The following is a 25854-nucleotide window of genomic DNA, read 5'->3' on the forward strand; positions in this document are numbered from 1 at the left end:
AAAGCTACTCTTTTTAGCAAAGTGGATTGTGGTTTCAGTTCATCTTTGCTAGGAGTGCAGGAAAGCCTATGCAGCTTTCAGATTGGCTTTGGACAGTCAGTGAATCCAAACTTGCCTTCAGATTTTTATTTTCTGGCAATAGCTGACTGAGTACCCTCTGCTATCCTCGAAGCATTGGCACAGCTGTGTGCTGGCTTGGAGGCTTTTTGAATCTACCATATTTGGCATTTGGGAAATCATAACTTTTCTAAAAGGCTGAAGACAAGAGGACTCGCCTTGGGTAATGAAATTCAGATTTTGCTGTTTTGTTCCAAAGTATTTTACACTGAAAAAGCAGTCTCGATTTAGCCTTGTGGTTAATGACACTCTACAGAAATAATGCATAGCTTGAGTTCCTACATTTCATTTAAAGTTAGTCATCGTTAAATGGTTGATACTTTTTAGGTTATTAATTAATCTGTAGTCAAACTGAACAATTTCACCACCGACAGTTTTCGTTTTATGGCCAGGAAGAGCTGAAATTTTGACGAAGGAGCTAGAGAGAAAGAGTGGGTCATTTTGTGGATTCCTAAGTGTTTTTGGTGAAGCTTGGGTAGTTGTGCCCTACCCATATTGTGAAGACACAATATTGTGCATGCAAGAGGCGCAACTTTATTAACTCTATACATTGTGATATGAACAATCTCTGACTTCAAAGACAAAACACTTCAGAAAATGGGCCATTCTTGCTACTGGGGCTGGGAATGTCCATATCATTTATTGGCCATTTAATTCCCTCTGACTTACATGTGACTACAACTAAGTCTGTCCTCCAAAGTGGAGGTCCAAGGTGTCCAGACCAGTGGGGTGGGAATGGTTGAACTAGAAAATATGTTCCCCTGAAAGCAGGAAACTAGTGTTTGTCTTTGAACAAGCTGCATGTTTAGGTAAACTGCTCTAGGGCAGATGAAACAAGATGGCGCTGACCAGTCAAGACCAGACACCAAATGGGAGAGAATCCAAGTTCAGTAGCTGCAGGGCTTTTGTGCTTAATGAAGTGCATACATACTTTTATTGATATTCTTAGCATCAGAAATTGATGCCCAGTGCCCTGTTTGGCTGTGTTAAGGAAACTTAGGTCCGGGAGGCAGAAGAGGAACACATATTTTTCTGTGCAGAGGGAACAATATTGGAGGCAAATTCAGCTCAAGAGAGAAGCCTCATGACGATGTGAAGGTGGAAGGCTAAGCTGGACTGTTAATTAATTGACATATTTTAACTCTTTTTATGGTGATGGATCGCCTGATCCACCAGACCAAGAGTATTTTAAATGGTAATCCTGTCTCTTTGTCTTTTGTTTTAATTAGTTAAGGTAAGTTGTAATAACCAATAGATCCCAAAATAATGATGCAAAGAACAGAGCAGGAAAGTTGATTTCGGCTGTGATGTACTGGTGGCTATGTTCCTTCACACAGTTATTCTGGGACTCTGGCTTCTCCCCTTCTGTGGCTTTCTTTATCCCTTAGGGGTTTATAATTTTTTTGCATCTATGTGAAAGGGGGAAAAATAGGGTGGAGAGACATTAATATCTTTTGAATGAAAAAAAGGCACAACCTAAAAGTTGAGTATTATGTTTTATTTGGTAGACTTTCTGAGGATTTAAACCTGGGACACTGCTTCTCAGATGGCTCAGAGGGACAGCTCCAAAAAGGTATGGGAGGAACCAGAATACATAAGGGTTTTTGCAAGAAAAACCAGGTTGTCTGGAGTTCCCGTTGTGGCTCAGTGGGAACGAATCAGAGTAGCATCCGTGAGGATGCAGGTTCTATCCTTGGCCTTGCTCAGTGGGTTAAGAATCTGGTGTTGCCATGAGCTGTGGAGTAGGTTGCAGATGCGAGGCTTGGATCTGACTTCGTTGTGGCTGTGGTGTAGGCCATCGGCTACAGCTCTGATTCGACCCCTCTCCTGGGAACCTCCATATGCCTCAGGTTCGGCCCTAAAAAAACAAAAACTAAACTAAACTAAATAAAAAACCCAGAAACAGAAAAAAATCCCACCCGATTGACAAAACATCAAAATATTACTGTTAATTAGAGAAAAGTAGACATCACAAGTTAATGAATTCAGTGCTTTTCTACGTATGGCAAAATGCAAAGTCCAAGTTCACTGAAGTCATTCCTTTGATAAACACCCGTATCGTACAATGAGATACATATGTAGAGCCCGTATCATATCCTGCTTTTCCAAAACGTGAATCCCTTCAGGTGCATAGTCCTAGGATTGCTGGCTGATGGCCTCTGCATTCTTTGCTTATTGATATGGCAGGCGACATTCTTTATCCACAGTGCCTCCTTGGGGAGGCATTTAAAGACCAGTTTTGTCCCACAATGCTAAGAAAGCTTGTTCCTAGATGAGGCAAAGATTCTGTTGATAGGCCACTCAATGTGTTAATTTTTAGATCAGGCCCTGCAGGTAATTTAAAATTCATTGCATTGCCTATTTTACCAGTCTACTATGGTGTAGGAAATGGCTTCCCTTGTTGCTTCTTCCCTTATCAAGAGGTGCACTGCTACAGTTACTATCTGTAGAGTTATTTATATGATCAACTGTCTCAAGACTTTTAGCCATCATTAATTTTGTTGGAGACCTGGTTACACATTGGGTAATACAAGAAACAGTGACAAAATAGAATATAAGTGATACAGCTAGTAACATTAATATAGCTATCATGCAGAAGAGACATAAAGCATAAATAATTTTAAAACAATAAGAGAGAATAAATTAAAACACTGATTAGTATAACTTAGTTGTAATCTGATCACAGTAAGACCTCAAGTTCACAGGGAAGTCAGCTGGAGAAGCCAAATTCTATAAGGTTCGAGTGGAGAGAAGAAGATAAATGTTTCATTCTTGTTCACAAAGTTATACTTACTTTATCAATTTGTAGGTCATAACTCAAGAGGAAATGATTTTCTGGAAAACAAAGATTAAAGTCTATAAAATTATAAGTCATTTTTATCAGCTCATTCAGTCCCATGAAATTAGTTTCTGTTGGCCTGGATGGAGACATCAGTTTTCCATTAGAGTTTTGTCATTTCTCACCCCGTTCAGTGGTGCATAGTCCTAGGAATATGTAATTGTAAAAAATTCCTTTTTTATGAATCTTCTTGAAAATCTTTGGGTTTTTTTGTTGTTGTTGTTGTTGTTGTTTGTTTGTTTTTGACTTTTAGAGCTGTACCTGCGATATGTGGAGTTTCTGGGATAGGGGTCCAGTTGGACCTATAGCTGCCGCCCTACCGCACAGCCAAAGCAATGCCAGATCTGAGTCATGTCTGCAAACTACACCACAGCTCACGACAACACCAGATCCTTAACCCACTGAGTGAGGCCAGGGATCCGAACCTGCATCTTCATGGATGCTAGTCGGGTTTGCTAACTGCTGAGCCACGACAGGAACTCCTTGAATATCTTTATTTGATGAAAGAATTAGAATAAAACAATGATGGTCTATAAATGACAGAAGACAAAATGCCATGGTTAAAGATCTGATGACAATGTAATTGACAAGAAACTTGGATATTTCTGTGATATATAAGCTTTTAAGAGAATAACTAGACCCATGACTGATAACATTATACCAGGACTTATCACATTTTTATGAATTCCATTTAAATTTTGGAATATCTATATTAATGACTCTTACCCACACTATATAACCCAAAGTTTACCACTAATCACTGGACAATGATTCTCAAGTAATTTAACATAGCTAATAAGCCTAATCAGTTTAAAATTCTTCTTGGAGCTGTCTCAGGGTTCCTTTGAAGTATCCCAGAGTGAGTTGGGGATCAAAAGAAATTTAGTAATTTTGATGTTTGGGAGGTTTGTCAAAATATTAAGGGTTTCAAAATAACTTGGTCAAATAAGATCCTAAGTTACTGTGAAATAATATTTATTCATTTAACCAAAGTGATAATAAAAGATTTTTAAAGCAAGAACAGATTAGCAAAGAAACTCACACAATCTGTTATCATAATTAGTATTCCAAGAAAACGTTGTTCTCTTAGAGAGAAGAACCAAATCCAGTCTTGCACCAGTCTACTTTTAATAACAAAATCCACTTACCTAATTAAATTTAATCTAATCCCAGCCTTACCATGTGCAAAACTCTTTTTCAGGGCTCCTTTTTATGAACCTTCCACAACTTTCTGTATTTATATTAGTTTGTCCCTTATTTTTCCATTCAGAAACAAGCCGCTCTGGGACAAAATTATTTTTTTCCCCTAACAAAATATGTTTCCATTCATCATAGCTTCTTTTTCTGAAAACATACATCTTACTTGCCTTGTATCCTGAAATATTTCCTTATTATCTCTAATAGCTTTGATTACCTATCACAATTTTACCACTTAAAAACCTTAATCTCTAGCAAAAACCAGCGAACAACAAGCAATTGTGAGCTGTTTGTCAGATCAGCATTTCCTAAGTGGGATATCCTGTAACTTCTAGAAACATATGTCTTCTCATAGTGTAACTTCTTTTTTTTAATGTTACAAGAAGTGTGTCTAAAAAACCCAAATATCTTTAGTTTTCCTTTGCTTTGGTAAGAAGACAAAGTAGTTACAATTAGGCCTGCTTAGCAACTAATGGTTCAGTACTTTATCTTATTCGAAATGACTTGGATAGTCAATGAATTTCAATCATTGAACTTAACTTAGTTGAACTCAAGTAGCCAAAAGTCTGGAAAACTATTTTAGATAGACATACCCACAGCATAATTATTCCTAAAGAGTTCACTTGAAAACCCTTGTCTCATTTACTTTTATCTTATAATTTGTGAAGATATTACTATAACGAGCTGATTTTTTTTCTGTAACAGAAGTAACATGAACTTATTGACCTTCAGTAAACCTAGGTGCAATAAAAGTAAGGCATGTATATATTGATTAAACCAGCCAGATTAAGTTAACTTTAAAACCAGATATTAATTTAATATTGAGTATTTCTTAGATTATATGAAACAAATTCATTCTGGGCAGTTTCTTTAATATTTAGAAATATTTAGTTTGTAAGCACTTACTTTTAAGTCAATTAAGAAGAGCTCTGTAAGAAATTTAATTTTGATGATATTTTCTAGAGGAAGAGACATCTCATGTAATGTACACACAGACATATATGTCTGTTTGTTTATAAACAAACTCTAGCTTCAAACTGAATAGCTTCACTTTAAAAACTTTGTTATGAATCAGTATTATAACCTAAATGTATTACTAGTCATTTATAACAGTTGGAATAAGTTAAATTTATTTGCTCCCATGACTAAGGCTTTATTATTTGTGCAAAATATTTTTAAGATTTGCATTTGTCCTTGGTATACCCTTAATGAGATTATGAATTAGATCTTGTGTGAAGAAGTCTTTCCAGCAGTTTGAGTTTTAAAAGGCTTTCTCCCCTTTTTTTCCCCCTCTTGGTTTCAGGTTTTACCCTATTGAGCTAAGTAGGCACTGTCTCGGGTTATTGTGGGCTGTGTTTACATTTCTGACTAGTAGAGCTTAGCAAGACAGACAGTTGTTTTTAATTCTCCAAAGAATTGATTTGCCGCCTATAAGATATTAAAAGATTGATTTGCCCAAATATATTTTCTTTAATTTGCTTTTTTATATCAGTGACATTACCCACTAAACCGAAAATTGAGTTCTATATTCTAGAACTTTCAGATTTAATTTATCATGCCTTCAAAAGCTGGCATAAGGCAGTCAAAAAAGGCCGTCTTTATGAGGGCACAGTTTAGAACCAGAGCAAAATCTTTATCATTATTTTTTATTGGCCCTGAATATTAGTTCTCAGTTTTACTCTATATTGTATGGGCTCAGGTTACTGCATTGGTTTCCTTTAGAATATTGATTTAATATTTCTTGAGAGGCAGATCTATATGCCCTGTCTTATAGTACCAAGCAGGGGATGATTTCTTCACCGAAACATGTCTATCCCCCAGTATAATTAGGCAAAAGGGATGTAACTGTCTTGTATAAAGCCCATTTAGATATATCATTTTTATAAACATTTATCGCAATTATATCAACCTTCATATCTTTGACTTCAGTTTCCATTACGATCCAATCAACAAATTTTAGTCTTACAAGGAGTCCTAGAAGTGTTCTTTTCTTTTGTCCCCTGACTATTTTATCTAATTTTGTGAAAAAGGCTCTGGGGTCTCGAGTGAAGGGTTGAACAGGGACCCAGACCATTTGTAAATCTTTTAGCTTGATAAATTGGCCTAACTGTTGCCCCAAGTAATTGTTAGTTAGGTATCCTGGTGTAATTTTTCCCAGCCATATAAATACATATTTATATGCCACTTCCATGTGCCACAATTATGGCCCTAAAAAGACAAAAATAAATAAATACTATATATATATAGTACATATATATATATAGTACATATATATAGTATATATATGATATAGTATATATATCATATATATATTATATAGTATATATATATTACATGCACACACAAATATTACATATATGTTATATATAATATTATATATAAATACATATACATATACATACATACACACATATACATATATACATATATTACAATATATATAATACATACATACATATATACATATATACATATAAATACATATAATATATATGTGTATAATAGTATTATATGTATATAATATACATAGAAATATATATATGTATATAATATTATATATAAAAACAGCTCATGGCAACACCATGTCTGTAGGTCACAGACATGGTTTGAATCTGGCTTTGGTGTGGCTGTGGTGTAGGCCAGCAGCTGTAGCTCCAATTCGACCCCTAGCCTGGGAACTTCCATATGCCACAGGTGCGGCCCTAAAAAGTAAAAAAAAAAAAAAAAAAAAAAAAAAAATTAAAGGAATTCTTAAATTTATATATATATATTAACATATGTATATGACATATATATTATATATATATATATATCTTTCCACCTTCTTATTTGTTTTTCCCCCAACAAAACAACTGTTTATAATAAGAGCTTTCTAAAACTTTACCAATTTAGAAGTTTCTCCAATTTAAAGGATCCATTATCTGGCCATTGATGACATATATCTTAAGATTGACTCAAAGCAATAAGATGCAAGAGGCTTCCCCACTAGAGAGTGTTAAGAATGTAGCTTTTATAAGAGAGTTTACTCCCTAATCAAGCTTATAAGCTTTTGCATAGCAAAGGAAACTATTAAAATAAAAAAAAGACAACTTATGGAATGGGAGAAAACAATTGCAAATGATGCAACTGATAAGAGCTTAATATCCAAAATATATAGACATGTATAACTCAATAGCAAAAAAAAACAAACAACCCAATCAAAAAATGGATAGAAGGCCTAAATAGACATTTCTCCAAAGAAGACATATGAATAGACAATAGGCGCATGAAAAGATGCTCAACATCACTAATTATTAGAGAAATGCAAATCAAAACTACAATGAGGTACCACCTCACATCAGTCAGAATGGCCGATATTAGTAAGTCTATAAGTGACAAATATTGGAGAGGGTGTGGAGAAAAGGGAAGCCTCCTATGCTGTTAGTGGGAATGTAAATTGGTACAACCACTGTGAAAAACAGTATGGAGGTTCCTCAGAAAACTAAACATAGAATTACCATATGATCCAGCAATCCCAGTCCTGGACATATATCTAGACAAAACTGCAATTGAAAAGACACATACATACACCTCTATGTTAATTGCAGCATTCTTCATAATAGCCAAGACATGGAAATGTCCATTGACAGATAAATGGATTAAGATGATGTGGTACGTATACACAATGGAATATTACTCAGCCATAAAAAAGAACAAATGCCATTTGCAGCAACATGGATGCAACTAGAGATTTTCATACTAAGTGAAGTAAGTCACAAAGAGAAAGACGAATACCATACAATATCACTTACATGTGGAATCTAAAAAAGTGGCACAGATGAACCTATCTACAGAACAAAACTAGTCTCATAGATGTGGAGAACAGACTTGTGGTTGCCAAGGGGAAGTGGGAGGGAGAGGTATGGACTGGGAGTTTGGGGTTGGTAGATGCAAACTATTACATTTAGAATGGATAAGCAATGAGGTCCTGCTATATAACAAAGGGAACTCAGTCTCTTGGGATAAAACATAATGGGAGATAATATGAGAAAAAGAATATATATATTTATGGATCACTTTGCTGTACAGCAGCAATTGACACAGCATTGTAAATCCACTATATTTTAACAGGAGAAAAGAAAGAAAGTTTACTCCCAAAAATAATCTAAGAAAGTAAAGGCCTTCATCGTAGAAGGTAACACAACAAAGGTCAAGATGGTAAAATGCCCCTGATAATTGGCACAATCAGATAAAAGAGTGCTCAGAATCCTAGCTTATTTGACTGGCTAACACATGTACACCCTATGTGGACCTTTGAGATGGCAGAGACCAAGTTCTAAACACACACACACATACACACTCTCACATCACAGAAGAAGATCAGGTAGAACAATTACATCTCAAAGACATAGAAGAAAAACGAAAGTTCCCCCAGAAGAGCTTTTTTTTAAGGTCAGAATTCTGAAAAAATGTTTTGCGTTGGCTTTCTCTACCTTCACTGCATATGCGATAAGAGAGCCCCATCTTAGTCATTTTCAGGGTGAGATTTCCTTTAATTCCCAATTAAATATGTACTTGCAGGTATAAGCCCTGTACATGACACCTCTCGTTTTTCTGTTTTGAGAGAAGCTATTTCCCATTTTAATGTTGAATTTGCCAGGGACAAAATTTACTTTGAAATTGGTGGGTCAGTGTGCTGCTTGTGAGCTTAACTCCTCTAGGTTCGTACCCCAGAGTCTTTTCAGCTCATTTTACTTGTCTTGGTTTCTCCCTCTGTTAGTATTAGAACGCCGTGGGGGTGCTCAGATCACAGGGTGGGCAGTTCTTATTTGATTCCCTGCAGCAAGTTGTTAATTAAAATTAGTGGGTTTCCTTGGAGTTCCCATCGTGGCTCAGCAGCAATGAACCCGACTAGTATCCATGAGGTCGCAGGTTCAATCCCTGGCCTCACTCAGTGGATTAAGAATCCAGCGTTGCCGTGAACTGTGGTGTAGGTTGCAGACACAGCTCAGATCCCACGTTGCTGTGGCTGTGGTGTAGGCTGGCAGTCACAGCTCTGATTTGACCCCTAGCCTGGGAACTTTTACATATGTTGCAGCTGAGGCCCTAAACAAATAAAAGTAAAAATAAAAATAAGTTTCTCTAAGGGCGGCTGCACAGTAGGAGGACTTGCCTTCCCCACTCCTGCAAGTTTGTCAGTTGCCTGAGAAAACCGCTGGCTGGAAGGAGATGTCCCTTTTTTTGGAGCATGTAATCATATTTTCACTTTTATCCTGACAAATTCTTAAGGTAGCCAATTTGAGGAAAAATATCAAGCCAGCCTCCTCCCTAACCGCTCAGTATCTTTCAACTGAGTATAGCCAGCATCTTTCAACTGGGTTCCCCCAGTATCTTTCAACTGGGGAGCCGGGTACCTAAAATAGTGAGCTGAAAGTGGAGCACATACCTTTGCTCACATCTTTTCTGGAACTCAGGCACACGACCCTTGTTCCCTGCAAGAAGCCTCAGATACTCGGCCTAGCTATCTGGCAGAGAGGAAGAGGAAAGCCTGGATTATACACCCTATTCTTCCAAATGTTGTAGTCATAATGTTGCTGGAAGGGGGACCCCTTCAAGGGTTCTTGTCTAACAAGACAGTGGATTCTTGTCTAACACTTGGAAATGAATTGTCTGAGGAGACACGGTAAGAGACTTTATTGAGAAGGGGCGTCCGTGGGGTGGCGGGGGGTGGAGAGCAGCAGGGTAAAGGAGAACCGGGGAGGACAGCTCTGTCATGTGGCTCCCAGTCTCAGGTATTAGGGGACTGGGGTAGGTTTCTGGGTTGTCTCTGGCCAATCATCTTACTCAGGCCATACTTGATCTGGCCCAGGGTCCTTCTTGGAAGTGTGCCCACCCTCTCGGCCAAGATGGATTCAAAAACCAAGGATTCTGGGAATTTGGTTGTCTATTGGCCCCTCTCAAATCCTCCCGCTTAGTCTTCAGGGCTTCACCATGTCCATTATCAGGGCCTCCTGTCATGAGACAACTCATGCAAGCGGCTTAATGATAATTCATGCCTGGCCAAGGTGGGCAGTTTCAGTTAGTGGTCCCCTAACAAAAATAGCTAATATGGATTAGTGCTTCCTATGTGCTAAGGGTTTTGTATACATTTTTTCACTTCATCTTCACAACACCCCTATGAATTAGGAAGCAGCTTCCCATTTTACAGATAATGGAACTGTGGTTTGGAACAGTTAAAGAACTTGTATAAAGCAGCAGAGCTGGGAGTTCCCGTTGTGGTGCAGTGGAAATGAATCCGACTAGGAACCATGATTTGTGGGTTCCATCCCTAGCCTCACTCAGTGGGTTAAGGATCCGGCATTGCCGTGAGCTGTGGTGTAGGTTTCAGACATGGCTTGGATCTGGCATTGCTGTGGCTCTGGCGTAGACTGGCAGCAACAGCTCCAATTACACCCCTAGCCTGGGAACCTCCATATGCTGTGGGTATGGCCCTAAAAAAGACAAAACAAAACAAAACAAAAAGGCAGCAGAGCTGATGGAAAAGTCAAGATTCACACTTAAACTGATGCTCAACTGGTGGGTCAGGATTCTTCTCCAAGTTAAAGAACTAGATGACAGGGAAGCAGACACAAAAGATCACAAATACCCTCCCCACTTTTGCAAAGTTTGTTCCCTCTTCCTCCTTCACCAAGCCTCCCTCTGGAGACACTGGGAGAGGTGAGTGGGAGAATTGGAGGAGAGAGGTGATTAAATCACCTCGAATCTATAAGATCTCTATTTTCAAAAGCTTTCTGTTTCTAACAATGCTTGACTCTGTGAGAGACACTAGCCCCTTTTCGGAGCCAGTAGAGAAACAGAATGCAGCTTCTAACAGACTGGCTGGCGTGCAAAGGTAGCAATTGTGTTTAAATTTCAATATCAGTATCGCTAGCTGGAACCACCTAAAGCAGAAGGGAGGAAGGGCTATGGAGGCACATTTTCACTCCTTCAGCTGCCCTAATGGGCTAGAAATGGAAAGTTTTATGTGACAAGAGTTTATTTTGTAACTTGAAATTTTACTCTCCTTTGGAAATTAAGGCAGCCTAATAGAGAATAATATTGGGGCTAATATAGCAGTAATTTTGTGGAGTGAAAAGGAGAAGTTTTCATGGTGTCATATGCTCACCCATAATGAACATAAATGTATCACTTGGAATACTCCAGATTTAAGTTTCATTATAGAGCTAGTGTGCTATGAACACCTTAACTTTAGATTTTAGAGTTATTGAAATTAAATAGCAACTCATAGAGTCCATGTAAATTTGTTTCTTTTTTATAGCAATGCTTTGTCTTGAGAACAACAAACAAATCATAGTCTGAAAATCAGCTTCAAGTTTGTACACACCTGGATGCAAAAAGGTAGAAAACACCCACTTTTAATTAAGCCAGTATGTAGAAATTTAAAATTTTGAAATCCGTTTAAATGAAGTCGATGTTTTGGATTATTCTTTTTAAAATATAATGATGCGTATGTATTCATAAACTGTGAAATTCAATTGCTGAAGATGTAGAAATGGGACCCAAAGTGTTCTTTAAGGCGATTTTCTAAAATTCCCCATGGAGGTCTGTTTATCCTGAGCTGGCAAGGCTGCTGCATTTCAATTCAGGGCTTCTTTTGCATACAGAAGTACAGACTTGCTGAGCTGAGCCAAATCTGTCTATCCAATTACTGGGTAAGAGAGCTGACTGTAGCTTTAGGCAAAACCTGTAATCTGTAAAACTCTATCGCATCAGTGACAGCCTAATGAAAGGGAAGGACCAATAGAGTGTATATGTTACTGAAGTTGATACACAGATGCATAGTTCTTGCTGCAAATAACCAGATTCAAATCTAACACCAAAGTGCAGCGAGGTCTACAAGCCTCAAAAAAATATCATTTGATGTGTCCGAAATAATTTTAGGTAGAATGGTTTGCAATGCAAACAGTCTTGGCAGTGTTATTACAGGTCACTTAGCTGAGCACTAGTTTGAATGCTTTTATTACAATCTGGTTTAACGGCTCTTGTTCTCAGTAACTGACTACTTTAGTAACTTTGTAACAATTGGTAAAATCCTATTTTGCTAAAATGCATGTTATTGGTAAAGAGAATGAATTCCAAGGTAATACTTGATTATATTATAATCCACACATTACTGTAATGATTTCCATTTAAAATAACAAGTTAATCTCTATCAAAATATAATGTGAAGTAAAAGAAGCCAGATACCCAAAAATGTATACATATATATTGCGTGATACTATTTGTATAAAATACAAAAATGGACAAAATGTTATCTATACCATTTGAGGTGCAGAGAGAGAGTACCTTTTGGGAGAGAGAAGGCATCCTGGTTGGGAAGGAGGACTGGGTGGTCTTTGTGATGCTGATAATGTTCTTTCTTGACTGGGTTCTGGTTCACTGTTCATTTTGTGATAATTCATTGAACTCTGGACTTATGATTTGAATGCTTTTGGGGGTATGTGTAATAGGTCTATTCAAAAAAGTTAAAAATATCAACCTCTACAATATTAGTTTAGTGTCTTAAGATAGAAGAGATTTATAGTATGAGCATGGGCCAGGCATTTTTGAGCCAAATATTAGCTTTGTAGTCACAATATACAGAGTCAGTCAAAAAAAGATTTTTTTTTTTAAGAAATTGAGATTACTTCCTATTTTGGTTTTGAAAAACAAGTTGCATTTTCTATGGAAAGAAACTGGTTTAACATATATTGAATTGCAGTGGGAAAGTGAAGTCTTTTTTTTCACGCATGGAAGTACAGGCGAGAATAAAATCAGGGCAGGGTATACTTAAGAAGATATTTTAATTCATATTATCAGTATATCTTATAGGAAACCTAAAACCTCTGTAGCAAGGTTTTGCTGGGCCCAGCACTTTTAGTGGTAATGAAATTTCATGGCCATTATCATAACCATCTGGTAATCAATACCTGGGATATCTACTCCAGTCGAAACAAAAAACCCTGGTAAAGTGTTTCCATTTATAGTTTTTTTTTTTTTTTTTTTTGAAGTGGGAGCAGATAGTAGATAACTTAGTAAATGTGTGTCTTTATGGTTCCGCTGCCATACAATTTTTAATGGCTTAACTTAATTTTTTCTTTTTTTCTTTTTTCTTTTCTTTTTTTCTTTTTCTTTTTTTAGGGCCGCATCTGCAGCATACAGAAGTTGCCAGGCTAGGGGTCGAATTGGAGCTACAGGTGCCAACCTACTCCACAGCCATGGCAATGCCAGATCCGAGCAACATCTGCGACCTATATATATACCACAGCTCACAGCAATGCTGGATCCTTAATCCATTGAGCGAGGCCAGGAACTGAACCCTCATTCTCACGGATCTAGTCAGGTTTGTTAACCGATGAGTCATGAAGGGAACTCCTATTTTAATTTCTTTAAAAAAAATAAAACCACAGGAAATTCCATATGAATTTACCCTCATTCCATAGCAGCAAGGCAGATGACTTAGTTCTTAATTCTTATATTCATTCCACCAGTGTTTTTTAAGGGCTTTCCATCTGCTTCTGCTGGCCATGGGGGAATAGTGATACTAGAAACCTGGGCTTTGTCCTCAAGCTTACAGTCTAAGAGGAGTAGTTAATTATTCATTCGAAAATGTTTTTTTAAAGTGGCTCCTATATGGCAAATCCCTGTCTTCGTGGGGTTTACATTCTACCCGGGGAAGATAAACAGCGAAGAAGTTCTTTATATTTAAAGTGTGTCTCTAGTACACAACATATAATAGGATCTTGGTTTTGTTTTGGTTTTTTTTTGGCTGCACCTGCAGCATATGGAGGTTCCCATGCTAGGGGTCGAATCGGAGCTACAGCTGCTGGCTTATGCCACAGCCACAACAATGAAGGATCTGAGCCACATCTGCGACCTACATCACAGCTCACAGCAACGCCAGTTCCTTAACCACTGATCAAGGCCAGGGATCGAAAGTGCAACCTCATGGTTCCTAGTCAGATTTCTTTCCACTGTGCCACGATGGGAACTCCGGATCTTGGTTTTTTAATCTGGTCTGACAGTCTCTGCTGTTTGGAGTGTTAGTCCAATTACACTTTCCAAGAGTGCACATTTCCTATAAGCCAGGACATCCTCCACGCTTACAATACCACCATTAAAAGCAGGAAATTAACATTGATTTATTACTGCCACCTATTCTTCAAGCTTCAATAAATGTTGCCAGTTGTCCTGATAATATCCTTTATAGAGAGCCAAAGGGCCCCCTTCAGTATCACCTGTTGAATTGAGTTTTTATGTCTTTCCTTGATTTCCATAACATTGACACTTTTAAAGCTGGAAGGTCATTATTTTGTAGAATTGCCCTTTAATGTTTTTTCCTGACATGTTCTCATGTGGTTCAGATCATGCATCTTTGGCAAGAATACCACAGATGTGATACGGTGTTCTTATTGTTTTGTATCTGGTGGCACACAACTTCATTTGGTCCCTTACTGATGATGTCCGCATTGGTTACTAGATTGTAAGAGTATCTGCCAGGCTACTGTGAAGTTAATTCCTCATGATTAATAAGCATGTTATGGGGATATACTTTGGCACTTAAGCAGATGTCCAGCTCCTCAAAAACTTCGAACCCATTCATTCTTGTCTTTCTATCAGTATGGATTCATGGCTTCGGATTTTAATCAATAGGTTACAATCCATGATTGTCATTATTCATTTTGCTGCTCAAAATTATTTTGTTGGCTTTCTAGTCAGTTTTTGAGTCCTTTTGACATGTCTCCATCTGTCTTTGGCCATGCCCTTGGTTTCTGGTACAAGGAAAGTTCCAAACTCACCTCTTATTTCTTCCACCTGGTCCTGAAAGCAGTTGTCTCTTTTCTTGTACTGGATGTCATCTTCGCGTTCAGCCTTTGAGTTCACATCCTGGGCTCTGCTCCTCTGGGTCCTCCTCCCCCACCCCCACCCCCGGCCCCACTTTCATAGTTACTCAATTTATAGTGCTTTTCATTCCTTTCTCTAGGCCTCTAGATCTAGATCTGATCTTCACACACTGTCACTTTTCCTCCAGCCTGGAAATCTTCTTCTAATATTTCTTGTAGAGCACATCTGATGGTGGTACATTCTCTCAGCATCTGTTCCTCTTGAAATATTTTTAGTCTGCTTTCATTTTGGAGGGATATTTTTGCTAGACAGATAATTCATGGATGACAGCTTTTTCCTTTCAGTGCTCTGTCAATGTCAGTTGTCTTCTGGGTTGCACGGTTTCTGGTGAGAAGTCACTGGTATTTCTTACCATTGTGCCCTGTTTGAAATGTGTCTCTTCCACCCCCCACTCCCCATTTGTGGCTTCTTTTAGATTTTTCCTTTTGCAATGGTTTTCACATTGGAGCAGAATGTGCCTAGATATAATCTTTCTTCTTCTTTGTTTCTCCTAATTTTTAAAAACATTGACTAGGATTAACTGAGCTTTTTGGATTGGTGGTTTTGTATTTTTCCTCAGCCACCCCCGCAAACTGTGTTGGTCCCCATTGCTACCCTCCTTGTGCAAACCTATTTGCATGTACACTTGTCTGCCTGACAGTTTCTCAGGAGTCACTGGCTGGTCAGAATTCCCATAAGTCCCAGCTCTGTGCTGTTCTAGAATCTGCACTCAGCTCATCACTCTGGTTCTTGTTTCTTCCAGACTTTGCAGAGTCTTGTCCTCACATGCACAGCCAAGTATTCAATTAATGACTAATGGGAGTGCCTGGAACTTTCTGGAGCTCCTTCTCGGCACAGCTCCTTCTTCTCCAATACCCCGTCCTGTAAGCTTAAGCCCTCTCAGCAAGTCTGAAGTCTAATCCCTTTCCTCAGGTCAGCAGGACCCACAAGCGCTGTTGGGCTGCAACTTCCTGCACTGCAGTCTGGCCAGGGACTCTAGGCAGAAAGCCAGAGCTATTGTGGGCTTACTTTGGAATTCTCCTTCTCTCAGGGATTAAAACCCTGTGTTGCTATTGTCCAATATCTGGATATATTTATCTCACATATTTTTTTTCCAGATTTATAGGTGTTTATGTCAAGAGTGCTAATTTGATACCAGTTAACTCTATCATGGCCAAGAATGAACACCGAATAAATTCTATGTTATGTTAGAAAGTAATAAATATTATGGAAAAAAACAATAGAAGAACAAAGCAACGAGGATGGATAATGCTGGGTGAGGGAGGTACAATCTTAAATTACAGACCAGGAAACTGGCATTAAAATTCAACATGATGAGTATCTTGGGCATCTGAAGAAGAAAGGACACCTAAGTGACTCAGGGGTAATCTGGGAAGACTGCATGGAGGAAGTCATGTCTAGTTGAAGATCTGAAGGATTAATAGGAGCTAATTGGTCAATGGAACAGAATGTGAGGGTGCTGACATGTGTTCCAAGATATGTATTCCAAGATACTGGGGGAAAAAATGCACATATTGAGTTTGGCAGAATATGTCTTTTTTTTTTTTTTAAATGGCTGGAGTTATATTGCATGATAAAGCAGAGACCAAGGCATAGAGGTAAGCCGTATTGAGAAGACTGCCCTTTATTCTATGGCCTTGGAAAGCTATTAAAGGATTTTAAGCAAGTGTGAAACTTGATCGTAACCTCTGAATCTCTACAACCCTATCTATAGAAGGAGTGTGCTGGAAATAATGGCATTGATTTTTTCTTTTATAAGTGAGTCTACTTTTTACATGAAGATTCAAGTCTGTATCTATATCAAAAGCCAATGTCAAATGCCTAATGTAAGAGGTCCTTGAAAAGATAATGCTTTTCAAAAAAGTTTGTGGACCGCATATTTTCTGAGAGATAAAATGATCTCAACATAATAAAGGAGATTGATGGTGAAACTAAGAACACAAAACCTTTGGTGTCTCAATTATTATCATTCAAAAATGTAAAAGACTGAATCATAATAGAAGGTAGCCAATTGAATCGTGATCTTTGTTAGTACATTAAAAAAATCTAGACAGTGAAAAATGTTTATACATTAAACATTTTAGATTAGGGTTAGTACAATTGCCAAATAGAGGAGGGGAACAGAATGGGAAAAAAAAGGCAGCAAAACAAGAAATCAGTCTTTTTATTTCCATGCCAGATGGGCTAGGTAGAAAATAAGGTGCTTTTTTTTTTTTGAATATTATTCTTGGTTTGACTCAATTAAACATTTCTTTGCTTTCATGCTAGGTACTAATGGAGTGAAAAAAGATGGCTAAGTCTGTTTTCACACCAAGGGAGTTTATAAACTTTTGAGGAAGCAGATGCTTCTAATTATTTGTTAAGACAGCAGAATAAAATGAATCATTTATATTTTGATTTGGGAGAAAAGAATTGTGAACATTGAACTGTATTAAAAAGCACACAGGAGTTCCCTGCTGGCTCAGGGTCTGCACTGTCACTGCTGTGGTTTGGGTTGCTGCTGCGGTGTGGGTTTGATCCCTGGCCCTGGAACTTTCACATGCCATGGTCATGGCCAAAAATAAAGTGCATAAAATAAATGCTACATGAAGGGTACAAGGAAACTCCCACGGAAGACATAGGCTTAAGGAATGCTGAATTGAGGAGATAGGGTAATTTCACAGATGAGGAAGTGTTTAGACTATATTGCACGTTGAGTAGGTCTTGGATAGTTGGACAAGGAAGGAAGGTTATTTCAGGAAAGTTATGGATCGATGGATGTGCCAGGAATATTTAAGAAACAACATTCGTGAGTCGTTGAAGCAGAGGGTAACGAGGTAAGATATGTTTAGAGATGGCAAGAGATACCATTGTTGCCCTGCCCAGATTCCCTTTAGTAGGTCTCCCCTCTCCTAGCTACATAGGGTGCAGTTCTGCCCTTTTTCAGAGAACTGCCCCCAGGTGAAGGGAAACCACCTCAGAAGAGCACTGACCTACTTCCTCCCTGTCACCTCTCACCCCATCTTCAGCCCAAGAGCCAGTGACTGGCTGGTGTGGGAGTACATAGAAGCAAAGCCCTTGGCCTCAAGGTGGGACTGTGAATTTCCTGCTCCAGAGCAACATGGGGATCCAGCTGAGACCACATCCTTGCTCAACTCGTTTCCCTACCTATCATATTTCCTTGTTTCCTTTACCCTGAGAGCAACGCCCCGCCCAACTGCACATATACACAGAATCCCTGTCTCAACCTCTGCTTGTAGGCAGTTGGAGCTAAGATGGATTGAGTTGGAAAGTGGATGGAACCAGTCTGGGCAGAGTCTCAGATGCCATGCTAGGTTTAGATTTTCTTGTCTAGGCAGCAGGCAACTGACCACTGAAAGTTTTTGAATGGGAGGAGGGACTTGCGTTTTTTGGCAAGATAACTTTGATAGCAATTTATATATGAAATGAGGTGAAAACACAGCAGAAGTAGAATTTTTAAGACTTAATAAATGGTTGATGTTGCGAGAGGAGGTAGAGAGAGAGAAGAAAAGAAGATATTGAGATTTCTAGTGAGAGTCATTGGCTGTGGGATTCTAGGGGAAATCCAGCATGAAGATGCCTAGCAAGCAGTTGGAAATTCAACCTGTAAACTGTGGACAAGATTAAAATGTATATTTAAGAATCAGCATTCATTAAACTAATATTTATTTAACACCTCTGTGTTTTATCGACGCAGAGGCAGATCAGACATTATCTGTAGATGACACAGAGATGTTACAAATATTTCAATAGAAGTGGTTGATTGTTGTACTGAATGCAAGATGGTGGTGGGATAATGTATTAAAACCAATAGGCAATTAACTAAAGAGTCATAAGCTTAATGTCCAAAATGGATGGCTTCCTTTTGTACTTGTAATAATTACTTAGGAAATGAAATGAAAAATAGCCCATTCACATGGACCATAAAAAGTGCCAAAGAGCTAAGAATAAATTTAAGGTACAAGACATTTCTGGGGAAAAAAAACAAAACAAAACTATAAAACATTTTAAGAGTTCCCTGGTGGCTCAGTGCATTAAGGATCTGGCATTGTCACTGCTGTTACTCAGGTTGCTGCTGTGGCAGAGGTTCGATCCCTAACCCAGGAACTTCCTCATACTGTGGGCACAGCAAACAAACAAACAAATAAGCAAACCAACCTTACAAGGGGATGTAAAAGAAGATCTGAATAAATGTATGGATAAATAACACCATTAGTTAGGAAGACCATATTTGAACAATGTCAGTCTTTTCAATTATTTTCTTAAATCCAATGACATTCCAATGTAACTCCAGTGGAATTTTGGGAGAACTTGTCAAGCTTATTCCAATATTTATCTACAGAAGACAAACAAATAATAAAAAAATTACAAACCTGAATGAAAGTAGACAAGAATATTTTGAAAAATAAGAATGAGTGTGGCGCTCACCCTCTCAGACAGATAGAAAACAAGAAGTTACTATAACTTAATGTTTATAATTCTGGCATGAAAACAAACAAATAATTTCATGCAACAGAGTCGAGAGTCTGACACAGATCTAAGAACATACACCAATTGAATATATCCAAAGTTTGCCTGAAGTGAGGAAAGGACTGATGATTCAGTACTTTGTGTTAGGATGTTGGACTTATCACAAAGATAATATAGACCCCCCCACATCAATACACATAAATATATTGCATGTTTTTCATATCTGCTGTAATATTATATTATTAACTTGAGCAGGAAAAAATGCTTTTATAAATAGGTATGAAATCTAGAATTTATAAACAAAGAGATTGCATATTTGATAGAATTTATAGTTCTGTGCTGTTGTAAGTTGGTACAGAAAGGCAAGCAACAGAATGTATCTAGCAGACCAATAGTATTATTTGTTAATAATCAGAATCCCTACACAGCAATAAAAATATATAATATAAAGTGGGCAAAGTATAAGAACAGATCAAAAATATAAATGGCCAATAAACACATGAAAAGAAGCCCAACTTCACTCATGATTATAGAACTGAAAGTTAAAACAGATATGACTTTTTTCTATTAAAATGACAATTTTTCATATACTTATATTTTGAATTAGTACTTTGTTGAACAGAACAAACTGTCTATGTGGCTTTCACCTGTTTTCTTCTAGGTATTTTTTTTTTTTTTTGTCTTTTTAAGGCCACACTCATGGCAAATGGAGGTTCCCAGGCTAGAGCTGCGTCTGTGACCTACACCACAGCTCACGGCAATGCCGGATCTTTAACCCACTGACCGAGGCCAGGGATTGAACCTGTGTCCTCATGGATGCCAGTCAGATTCATTTCCACTGAGCCATGATGGGAACTCCTCTTCTAGGTATTTTTAAAGTCTAATTTTTTTTTTTAAATAAAACCTAAATTTTTTATTGCTCTAGAATTAAGTTTGTTGTAAGGAATTAACCAGTGATCCAGATAAGTTTTCCAGCAATTAGTCTATTTTCAAATACAGTTTATTAAATAATTCATCTTTACTCCACTAGCTAAAAATTCCATCTTTATCATAGACTAAATCACGTTATGCATTTAGATCTATTTCTGGATTCCGTTTCATTTCTGTGTCTGTTCACTCCTCTACTGGTATAATGCTATTTTAAATACTATGATTTTAAAGATTTTAAAATGCTGACAGTGCTTGTCTTTTCTCATTACTCCCATGTTTTCATGTTTATCTTAGCTATTCTCACATGTTCATTTTCTTCCAGATGAACTTCAGAGTAATCTAGTATTTATTTACTTTTTGTGTGATGAGAATGCTTAAGATTTACTCTCTTAGCAAATTTCAAGTTTACAATATAATGTAATTAACTACAGTCCTCACGCTGTACATTAGATCCCCAGAACTTATTCATCTTATAGCTGAAAGTTTGTATTTTTCCTGATATTTCCCCATTGCCCTCACTCCTAGTGCTGGTAAGCTCCATTCTACTCTCTGTTTCTATGAGGTGGGCTTTTTTCCCCTAACATATAAATGGGGTCATCTACTGTTTGTCTTTCTCCTTCTGGCTTGTTTCACTTAGCATAATGCCTTCCAGGTTCATCTATGTTGTCACGAATGCAGGCTTTTCTTCTTTTAAAGGACAAATAACATTTCAGTGTATAAAAATGTATGTTTCACATTTTCTTTATCATTCATCCATCAACAGATACTCAGGTTGTTTCAATAGGTCATTGTGAATGTTCACAAAGGACAGGGGAGGACAGTTATCTCTCCAAGCTACTGATTTTGTTTCCTTCCAAATATACACCTGGAAGTGGGATTGCTGTACCACAGGATAGTCCTTTTTTTAATTGTTCGAGGAATCTTTATAATGTTTTCCATAGTGGCTGTGCCAATTTACATTCCCATCAGCATTGGGCAAGGGTTTTCTTTTTTCTGCATCCTTGCCAACATTTGTTATCTCTAGACGTTTTGAGGAGAGCTGTCCTAACAGGTGTGAGGTGCTATCTCATTGTGATTTTGCTTTTTATTTCCACTATGATTAGTGATGGTTAGTATCTTTTCGTATACCCGTTGGCCACTTGTTTGCCTTCTTTGGAAAAATGTCCATTCATGTTCTTTGACCATATTTAAATCAGATTACAGTTGACCCTTGAAACAATGAAGGGGTTAGTGGAATAGACGCTCCTGCAGTTGAAAATTCATATATAACTTTATAGTTGGCCCACTATGTCCACATTCTGTATCTTCAGATTCAACCAACTATAGATCATGTAGTACTGCAGTAGTATTTGTTGAAAAAGAAAATTCAAGTATAAGTGGACCCACACAGTTCAAACCCATGTTGTTCAAGGGTCAACTGTATATTTTTTGCTATTAAGTTTTACAACATATATATTTTAGTATTAAACCCCTATCAAATATCAACTCTACCCATCTAATATCTTTAAAGCCCTGCTCTCCTGAATCCTAAACTTTTTAATAGTTTTCAATGGCATGGGACCCCATCAAATTTAGAAATTTAATTATTTTGACATTTTCTATCCAATATCAAGATATACCTTTTAATTATTCATCACCGTAATAGCTCCCAACGTAAGATTTTAAGAAATCTTAAAATTTTCTTTTTTTTTGGAATGAGTGTCTATATGTTCTGAATAAGTCATTTGAATTTTATCCATAAAATTGGATAAAATTTTGTTGTTAGAGCTAGTACTCTTAAATCCATTATATTGTCTGGTTATTTTTGTATAGAAAAGCTATTGACTTTTGAGTAATTATTTTGTAACTACTTTATTAGTTTCCTACCAAGTTTTTAACAGACATAGGTTTCTGCTTTTTTTGGTTTTTAGCATGTAAATTGTTCCAACTTCAAAGATAAGATAAATTCAGGGTATTTAAATAGTTCCAAAACAAAAAGAAGAATCACTTCCAAATTCTATTTGCAAAGCCAATGAGCACTATTTCATAGATAACTCATCCCAAGAAAACTACAAGTAGTCTTACTTGTGAAAATTATGCAAATATACTGAATAAAATCTTATATTTCTATTGTTTTCCTTCAGTTGATAATCTTAACTTTTCCATGCATGCTGGCAAATTATCCACAAGTAGCTATAAGTTTACTTTATTTCTTATACTGGTACTTTATATTTCTCTAAATGCTTTGTTTGGTACTTTGCAAACAAGAGTAAACTGAAATTTCATTTTTTGTTTCCCTTTTCAAGGGAAGTTTTTCACATTTTTTTTTTCGCTATTAAGCATGATGCTTTGAAATGAGATTAGTATGTCAAGGAAGTGTCATTTGATCCTGTTTATGCTCAGAGTTCTTTTTAGGTAGGAATGCAATTTGGATTTGGATTTTATCAAAGGTCTAATTTGGCATTATTTGAAGCAATGATTAAAATTGATCCCTGTCCTAGTAATAAGCTATTTTAATTCAAGAAAGTGCTTACTATTAAATCATTCTTGCAGTCCTTTATTTATCATTTTAACTTTTCTACCATATTATATTTGCTCATTTTTTTTTTGGTATTTTTGCATAATTTCCACAAGTGAGACTGATCTTTTTTTTCCTTTTTTTTTTTTTTTTTTTTTTTTTTGCTGCAACTGTGATACGTAAAAGTTCCCAGGCCAGGGATCAAACTTGTGCCTCAGCTGCGGCAATGCAGGATCCTTAACCCGCTACACAGGAGGGAACTTATTTCTTTTTGTGAGATATTTCTGTCAGGTTTCTTATCAGTATGTTGCTGTCTTCCCAAAAAGTATTTGAAAGATTCCTTCTTCATATGTTGGAGCAATTTAAATGGACAAGACTTATCTAATTTTCAAAGGCTGAAAAAAATTCTCTCCCCTTCATTCCTCTTTTAAAAACCTGGACCTCAAGAAATTCTGGCAGAAAGCCCACTAAAGCTGAAATGCTTGACTTTGACTCTTTCCAATTTTCTAAATTTGGGGAAATTTTGAAACATTTTATATTAAATATAAGAGAAATAAAGGAAAGAGAGAAAGGTGGGGAAAGATAGTTTTTATAGGATAAGAGGTAGTTAATAAGTGGCAGCAGGAAGATTATTTAGGCAGGTTTGTGAACGTCCAGGAAAGAAATGATAAGGATATATATTAAGGCAGTGGCTGCTAAGGAGAGGATGAAGAGCGCTGATAATTAAAGCTTTGAGGCCGGATGAAATAGCAGAGGGAGAAAGTGCAGAGATAAGAGGGAGAGTCAGAACCTTAAGACATTGCCAAGCACTTGAAAAGCGCTGATAAATGCATGGAATGTACCAGGAAATAAACCCTAGAAACGTGTGCCTAGAGACCCAGGTATCATCAGAGCACAAGGGAAAGTCATCAGAGAAACCAGAAAAAAGCAGAGGGGATACACTGGCTTGAGCCAAGAGAGAAGGGAGCTTCCAGAAGGAGGGAAGTTTGTTAGGGGGACAAGGTGCATGGTGGCCTTTCAGAATCCCAGGATTGCTGGCCTCTTTTGAGAAAGCATTTGGAAAAAATGTTGGGGAACAAAGCGAATGGGAAAGGGGAAAGGTTTTTCCAGATAAATTAAGTGAAGGGAACCAGAGACTTACATGGTAACTTAAGTGGTGTCAGGGTGGAGGGAAGGTTTTCCATGAAGGGACAGGGGATGTAGGACCTCACATTCTTGGCGAAGTAGACAAGCTTCTTGTTGCTTTGGGATTTTTTTGGCCACCATGATGGGTCACCATGCTGTGCAGTAGAAAATTGACAGACCGGCTATAACGGAGAAAAATAAAGATCATTATTAAAAAAAAAAAGAACGTTTATTTCAAAAAAAATAAAAAGGCGTCCCCCTCGTCGCTCAGCAGAAATGAATCTGACTAGTATTCATGAGGACACAGGTTAGATCTGTGGCCTTGCTCAGTGGGCTAAGGATCCAGTGTTGCCATGAGCTGTGGCGTAGTTTGTAGACACAGCTCAGATCTGGTGTTGCTGTGGCTGTGGTGTCGGCTGCCTGCTGTAGCTCCAACTCGACCCCTAGCCTGAGAATCTCCATATGTCTCGGGTACTGCCCTAAAGAAAAGACAAAAAAAAAAAAAAAAAAAAAGAAAGAAAGAAAAAAAGAAAATAGCTTATTTCACTGTTACACTGGATCCAGCTGAATTAGTAAACTGACCAAAATAACTCAAGAATACACTTTTTTTTTTCCCATGAGCTAAGAAAAGGGCTCCATATAGGTCTGAAATATCAGGGAAATAGTTACTTCTAAGCTTTATAGAATTCCGACTGTAAGCAGTGTGTTTACTGGTGAAATTTTTATTTCTGCTTTTCTGTTTCTTCTTAGCAATGCCACCAGGGAAGGTTTACAGTAACTCCTTCAAAACAAATAGAACACTGCCTACCTCCAAGTTGAGTTGAGCTGAGCATTCACTTTTCTTTTCTTACTGAGACAGGAAAACAAACAGAGGCCAGCTGTTTTGTTCTAGGAGAGCCAGATTCCCCAGCAACTGGGCAAAGCTTGGTGTTGTCAGTTCCCTGTAAAGGGGCAGGGCTTATTTTGGCCTCTCATTCTGAAAGTGCTCTGTGTTTGGAAGCGGCATGGCTGTCACTTGGCAAAGGGCAGCCGTGGTCACTGACTTTGCATTTAAAAAAAATGCTTTCCAGAGTTCCCGTTATAGCTCAATGGAAATGAATCTGACTAGTATCCATGAGGATGCAGTTTCAGTCCCTAGCCTTGCTCAGTGGATTAAAGATCTGGCATTGCTGTGAGCTGTGGTGTAGGTCACAGACGCAGCTGGGATCCTGTGTTGCTGTGGCTGTTGGTGTAGGCCGGCAACTATAGCTCCAATTCAACCCCTAGCCTGAGAACCTCCATATGCTGTGGGAGCGGTTCCAAAAAGTCAAAAAAAAAAAAACCAAAAAAAAAACAAAAACCAAAAAAAAAAACAAACCCATAAAATAAAATAAAAATAAAAAATGTTTCCCAGTGGAAGTGATTCCATTATTTTGAGATAGAAAGTATTACATCTATCATTTATGTTTCCCACTCGGGGCTTTCCAAAATATGTAGTACAAGCATATGCATAGTGATTATTCAGGGCTACAGGATAGTTTTATTTCTTTGGAAAAACAACAGCTTGATGCCATAGGATGTAATCATTTACAAAGCATCATTAGCATTACCCAGAAAACAGCTGCTGGTATTTTCGAAGGCCTGACATACTCCTGTGCAGTCTTGTTCCTTTCCCAGTGTTGTCAAAGCAAGCCTGGGGCTTCCTGGGAGACAATTTGGCAGACTCTCAAATAACTCAACATTCTATCGCCATAGGATCCAGCAGTCGCACCCCTTG

The 25854-nt window shown here is 37.6% G+C and overlaps 1 long non-coding RNA gene across 1 annotated transcript; it reads right to left on the bottom strand.

The window, feature by feature from the left end:
* LOC106505554 lies at positions 435 to 25028 on the bottom strand. Its single transcript, XR_001300086.2, has 4 exons — positions 24907 to 25028; positions 24115 to 24280; positions 2912 to 2952; positions 435 to 1526 (listed from the first exon to the last, which is right to left on the bottom strand). It is a non-coding gene; the product is annotated as an uncharacterized LOC106505554 (long non-coding RNA).

The sequence above is a fragment of the Sus scrofa genome, chromosome 13 (genome assembly GCF_000003025.6).
Source record: "Sus scrofa isolate TJ Tabasco breed Duroc chromosome 13, Sscrofa11.1, whole genome shotgun sequence".
Lineage (NCBI taxonomy): Eukaryota > Metazoa > Chordata > Mammalia > Artiodactyla > Suidae > Sus > Sus scrofa.